The 7,118-nt window shown below is 35.4% G+C and overlaps 1 pseudogene; it reads right to left on the bottom strand.

Annotated features, from left to right (window-relative positions):
* Positions 1-3,474: 3,474 nt before the first annotated feature.
* Positions 3,475-7,118, bottom strand: part of LOC100855996 — a 28,135-nt pseudogene continuing 24,491 nt past the window's right edge.

Genomic DNA, 7,118 nt, shown 5'->3' with positions numbered 1-7,118 from the left:
ACCCCTCTTTCTTTCTTTCTTTTTCCTCTTTTCAACTTTGTAAGAACACTTAAATGAAATCTTTCTTAATATATTTTAAATGTACAATATCATATTATTAAAATACCATATTGTACAGCAGATCTAGAACGTGCCCTGCAAAAATGGGGGAGGAAAGCATAAAAAATATTTAAGTGTTGTTATTGACATTTAAAAAAAAAAGACGCAAATTAAACTTCTGGAGGTGAAACTAACAGTGTCTGAGACAAAAAACAAAAATAAAAAAAAAGGAATTAATATCATATTAGACATTATTGAAGGAAATCTTTGAACTTGAAATATAGAAATAGAAACTAACCACATGAGGAGTGCCTGGGTGGCTCAGTGGGTTAAGCATCCAACTCATGACCTAAGCATCAGCCCATGACCAATCTTGGGGTTGTGGATTTGAGCCCCACATTGTATTAGGCTCCATGCCCAATAGGGAGTTTGCTTCCCCTCTCTCTCTGCCCCTCCTCCAGCTCATGCTCTCTCTCTAAAATAAATAAAAATTAAAAAAAAAAAAAGAAATAAACTAACCACATGAAACACACAGAAAAAAAGAAAGACTAAAAAAATTCTGATCATAAATGAGGTATGGGATAACTTCAGCCAGCCATATAGGTATATAATTTAATTCTTGAATCAGAGTAGGAAACATAAAAGAATATTTGAAGAAATAATGGCTGAATATTCTCCAAATTTGATGAAAAATATAAATCCCTTGAACCAGGGAGCTCAATAAACCCCAAGCACAAAAAGCATGAAAACTATAGCAAGCTATAAGAAATTACATTTCTTATAACCAGTGTAAAGTATGTATTTTTAAAGAAGCCACTGGAAAAGAGATTTTTATATACAGAATAACAATGTAAGAGGGGACATTCTCATCTCCTTGAAAACCTCAGAGGAAGGGCTCCTGGGTGGCTCAGTCAGTTAAGCATCTGCCTTCAGCTCAGGTCTTGATCCCGGGTCCTAGGATTGAGCCCTACATGAGCCCCAACTAGACTTGTTGGGCTTCCTGCTCAGCAGGGTGTCTTCTCCTTCTCCCTCTGCTTCTGCTGCTCCCCACCCCCTGCTTATGTGCACTCTCCCTTTCTCTCTCAAATGCTTAAATAAAATCTTTAAAAAAACAACCTTAGGGGAAAGTTACTCAACTTTTGTCACAAAGTATGATGGTAATCTTAGGTTTGTTGTACATGTTCATTACCAGTTCCTGTTCCTTTCTATTCCTAGTTTGTGGAGAGCTTTGTAATCAATGAAGACTGATTTTGTAAAATTCTAGTCTCATTAATATGGTGAATTACATTGCTTAATTTTTATTTTTTTAATATTTTATTTATTTTATTTATTTATTTATTTAATTTATGAGAGACAGAGAGAGAGAGAGAGAGGCAGAGACACAGGCAGAGGGGGAAGCAGGCTCCATGCAGGGAGCCCGATGGGGGACTCCATCCTGGACCCTGAGATCATGCCCTGAGCTGAAGGCGTTCCACATTGCTTAATTTTTAAATTTTAAACCACCTTACATTTCTAAGATCAACTCCGTTTAGTCATGATGAATTTTTGTATATATTTTACTAAAATTGTGTTGAAAATTTTTGCATCAGTGCTCATAAATTATTTTCCTGTCTTGCCTTTTTTTCTGGTTTTCCACCAGGACATTGGTAGCCTCAAAGAATGGGTTCAGAAATTTCTTCAGTTATCTGGAAGCATTTATGTAAAACTGGCATCATTCTGTCTCCAATATCTGGCGGCATCTGCAAGTGAAGCCATCCAGGTTTAAAATTTTTTGATGGAATATATTTAATTGCAAATTCAATTCATTTAATAACCATAGAGAGTCTAATTTTGAGTGAGCCTTGGTAGCTTATGTCTTTTGAGGAATTTCTCCATTTCATCTATGTTGTCAAGTGTATTAAGTTGTTTATAACATTTTCTCATTAGTCTTTTTCTCTCTGTAGGACTGTCAGAGATGTCTCCTTTCTTATTCCTTATATTGCAGAATATATTCTTCATTGTCTCCACTGAGGCAGAATATACAGCTCACTATAGATTTTTTAAAAGACAGACCACTTTACTGTCCTATTAAATGCTTTTTTCTTTGAAACCAAGCTGCTCAAAAAAAAAAAAAAAAAAAAAGAAACCAGGCTGCTCTTCAGTCCTGCATGAGGAGAATCCTTGAGCAGCTTCCTCATTCCTATTTGCCTACTTGGATTATATATTGGTTAACTCAAATTCTGTAACAAAGGGATGCAAAAAAGATGCAAACACCCAAAGCCGGGGTCTATGGTTCGGGTTCATCAGGTATAATATTACCCTTTTCCCTCCACAGACATACAGGTTCCAGCCCAGTAATAGGTGTAAGACCATCTGAAATGGATTACTACACTCATTTCAGGCATCTGTTTCTCAATCTGGAGCATAATGATTTGAACAACGTCTAGACTATTTTTAGAATGGAAAGTCATTATTTTATATCATGCTTTCCAATAATCTGACCCAATAAACAGAGAAAAGCTCCCAAACATTTTCTATAGGTCATCTTAGATTCTAGGTACTATTTTTATTTTTTTGACGTCTGCCTCGGTGGTTGTTTTCATAAGAGGAAAGACACATTTCAAATAGAAACCCCAAGAAAATGCTTCTACATTCAGGTCAGGGTTCTTTAAGCAAGTTTAAGGTTCTACATCGTGCATCAGCCTGCCTGGAATTATGCCTTTCCAGAGCCTTTAATGTTTCCAAAAATAGTTTCAGAACTGCCAGACTGATTTATCTGTACCTCATACATCATTTTGTTATTCTGTTATAGGAGTCAACATTTCCCAGTAATTCAGTGCTCTTCTTTCTAACTCTTCGGTTTGACAAACAGCTTTGTGAATATTATCTAAGAACATATATGTCCTCCACAATTTTCTCTCACCTCCCATATGCATATATCTTGGATGCATGTTTTAATACTTTCAGATCTTTGATTTCTCTTCCCTGGGAATAAAACCTAATTTGGTGTCCTTTACAAAACAATAAATTCTTCCATATCTCCATCAAAATAGGAGACAGAATAGAAGATGTGAATTCCAGGAAAGTATATTATTAGGTGAATTTACAGCCCAATAAACCTACAAATTTCATCTACTACATATTCAAATTATATCTATGTATATAATTCAAATTATATTCATTGATACATACTTTAAATTGCATCTATGCATAGCCAAAAGTTTTAAGTATTGTATTACTACATTATGATCAAAATGATGTGTATTGAAGTTATTATAACTATTTGCTATGCAACTTTGAAAGAGAAAAGCCAGTTGTTGCTAAAGAGCTTTGTTAAATCAATATGTGATTCATTAAATGAAAATTCTAAACTCTTATGCTAATTTCCCTTTGAATGAATATTTCCAGTGGCAAAACTTGCACATCAATAGCTAAGAAATTCATTGTACACTGAACTATTTACCATGAAATCAAAATGAAGTCATCACAGAGTTATTCATCGAATGAATTTATAGATTTGAAAATAATTTTTTTTCACTGTTCAAAATTTATTTGGTATTTTAGTTGGTATGACAGATAGTTGGTTGCATTGTCTTTTTACATTATATGGCAATATATACTATATTCTGACATATATAGTACACAAAATAAGATCCTTTAGAAGAGTTATGTACAATACATGCAATATTGAATTTGTACATTGGATCCCAGTGAAGAAAAAAAGATGGACTAGGCATGTTGTGTGTTGGGTGAAGGAATAGAAGTTATAGAAAACAGTAAATACACATCTTGTTTGAAGAGTAACTGCAGCATAAATGACATTGGCAGTGGTGCCTCTGAGATGGTAGAACCATGTTACGTTAACTAATTTAGGACTCCACAAGACTGATATCATCCAGCATCAGGATATAGCTGCAGGGTCTTGTGAACCATTCCCATTTGTAACTTTGGGAAACTGATGTTTTTCTTAGCCCATTTTAATATTACTACTTGAATAACAGGTCAGATAATAAGGACAATATACACAACTTCCAACTAAAATCTTGTTGTAGTATAGACAGTGATGTGATACATTAGAAAAATTTTAAAACTGTAGCTCCTTTTTGATCCCCCAAAGTATATCTGCACTCTTCTTCAAACAGTCCTCATCCTCAGGAGTCAGAGTCACCTTCACAACATCAGAGATTCCATTCTTTATCAAGATGCAGGGAACACTAAGAAAGACATCATCTTTTACCCCCTAGACACCTTTAATCATGGTGGAAATTGGATGCACCCACCTAAGATTCTTCATTATACTTTTTGCCAAATCTGCCACAGACAGTCCAATGGCCCAGGAAGTGTAGCCTTTCAGTTTGATCACCTCATAGGCACTGTCAACCACCTGTTTGTAAACCTCTTTCCACTGTTCCTAACCTGCATTAGTGCCTAAGTCAGGGTGCAGATTCTTCGGAGAGACACCAGCAACATTTACTCCACTCCATACAGGCACACGGGAGTCTCCATGCTCTCCAAGGACCCACCCATGACAGCTTAATGGGTGAACTCCTAGCCTTTCCCCCATTAGGTAACGGAACCAGGCTGAATCCAGATTGCAACCACTTCCAATAACGGGGTTAAACCACTTATCTTCCAAGCCACATAGGTCAAGATATCCACTGGATTGGAAACAACCAACTTGTAGTTTGGGCTGTATTTAACAATATTGGGAATGATGAACTTACAGATGTTCACATTACGCTGGACCAAATTAAGAAGACTTTCTCCCTCTTGCTTACATGCCCCAGCCATGAGAATAACCAGCTTGGAGTTTGCAGTCACATTATAGTCTTGGCCAGAGACAATTTTTGGTGTTCTAAGGTAAAGGCTGCGTGTTGGAGATTCATCATCTCTCCCTTCAATTTGTCTTCCATGATATCAACAAGAGTGAGTTCATCTGCCAAGTCTTTCACTAAGATACTGATGGCACAAGCTATGCCAACAGCACCAACCCCAACAACTGTAATCTTATTCTGGGGGATATGGCCTTCCTTAGGAAGATATTGAATTGGCTGATCCTTGAGAGTTGCCATTTTGGACTTCGAACCAAAAGGAATCCAGAGTGCATGTAGGACGGCAGGCATCCGCGGCGCAAGGGGGCGCGTCGGGGCTTGGCGGCAGCAGCTGACACCGAAAATAAAAATTTTAAAGTTACCATTGAAAACAGTAAAAGTACAGTCAGTCATGGCTAAACAAAAAAAATATAAGCCAAGAAATTTAATTACCTTCTTGTTCTTTGATGTATGTGTTTTAGTGGAAAATTTCCCTTCTGATGACAGCTTTTAATATTTAATTTATATTTACTCACATCAATTTGAGCCCTAGGTAGAAAGAAATCACCATATACTATAAATATATATACACACACACACACACACACACGCTATATATAGCTATATATATATATATATATATATAGCTATATATATATATTTTTACCTATATATATATAATATATAGGTAAAAAAGAAATCACCATATACTATAAATATATATACATATACACACGTATATATATATATATTTTTTTTTTAAAGATTTTATTTATTTATTCATGAGAGACACAGAGAGAGTGAGAGAGAGGCAGAGACACAGGCAGAGGGAGAAGCAGGCTCCATGCAGGGAGCCAGATGTGGGACTCGATCCCGGGTCTCCAGGATCACACCCTGGGCTGAAGGCGGTGCTAAACCGCTGAGCCACCCGGGCTGCCCCCACACATGTATATATATATACACACTATATATATATATATATATATATATATATATATATATATATATATCTCACCCATATATTATAAATGTATTTAAGCCATGGTTTTAGATAAGAATTGAAGTACATATTCATTTGGCACCAATCCAATGGTTCTAATTGCAGTTCTAATAATCATTGAATTACACTTCCCACAATATTGGAGCAAACTTCCAGTATGAAATTTAGAAGTCAAGAAAATTATTCATCTTTCTTAATCAGTGTGAAATGTGTGGTTTACTATCACTGCATTGGACTTTCACAGCCATAATGCATCAAGCTGTGTATACCGAGTCAAAAATTAAGTTGAACTCAGAAGAGGAATAGTCACAATGATACTTCCAAATTTAAAACGTTTGGTCTCTCACTTAAACAACTGCCATAGGCTCCAAATTCTGCCTTCTGAATTCTCATACACTTTCTTCAATGGATTACGCACAAAGCAGATATTTTTTTCCTAAATAAATCCTAAATCTTCCATAAATTATGTCCTGGTATCCACTTGCTTAAAAATTAATAAACTTGGGAAAAAATTAAGATTTCTTATCATTACCTATATATAAGGCCCTGCATCTACTGGACCCTGCAGAGCACTCTACCATGATCTCTAGCACAATGCTTCAGAGCCATGGGTTGCTTTCAGATTAAATATTATTCCAAGTTTTCTGCAACCTAAAAGTCTTTGCACAGCATTTTCCTTTTGCCTGGAATCTCTCCTCCTGCTCTTTTATCCACTGAGTCCTTTAGGGCTCTGAATAAATATAACTTTTAAAAGGCTTTCCCTGAACTCTTTCTCCAGAGGTAGTTGGTTTCTGTAACTCTCTAGTCTTAATCATTCAATTTTCCTCCTTTCTTAATGGCACTTGTATATTTTATTATTTTATTATTTGGCTGTTTAATCATATTTCTCTCTTCACTTCCATACTATAAGTTCTAGGACAGGAGCTATTTTTGTTTGTCTTTTTCTACCTAGCACTATGTTGGCACAAAGTAGGTGAATGGTAAATATTTTAGCAAATAAATCATTTATACCAAACTTCTGGACAAGTAATTATTTTTTAAATATTCTATTTACTGTAAAATTGATATTTATTAATAGAAAAAGGCACTTTGTTTTTCTAATAGCTTTGGTGAATAAGAAAGCAATTTACTCATACCCTAATGCCTTATTCCTCTTGTGACTAATAGCATTCATTAGCAAGTTGGCTTTTAAGAATCATGAGTACATTTCGAGTTTATATAAGAACTAAATTTATGTCATTAATATAATTCCTCCTAATAGCCCCTTGGTAAGAAACTGTAAAAGGTCA

This window comes from Canis lupus, chromosome 22 (assembly GCF_011100685.1).
Source record: "Canis lupus familiaris isolate Mischka breed German Shepherd chromosome 22, alternate assembly UU_Cfam_GSD_1.0, whole genome shotgun sequence".
In the NCBI taxonomy this organism is placed as follows: Eukaryota; Metazoa; Chordata; class Mammalia; order Carnivora; family Canidae; genus Canis; species Canis lupus.
This window is presented reverse-complemented; position numbering and strand designations above follow the sequence as displayed.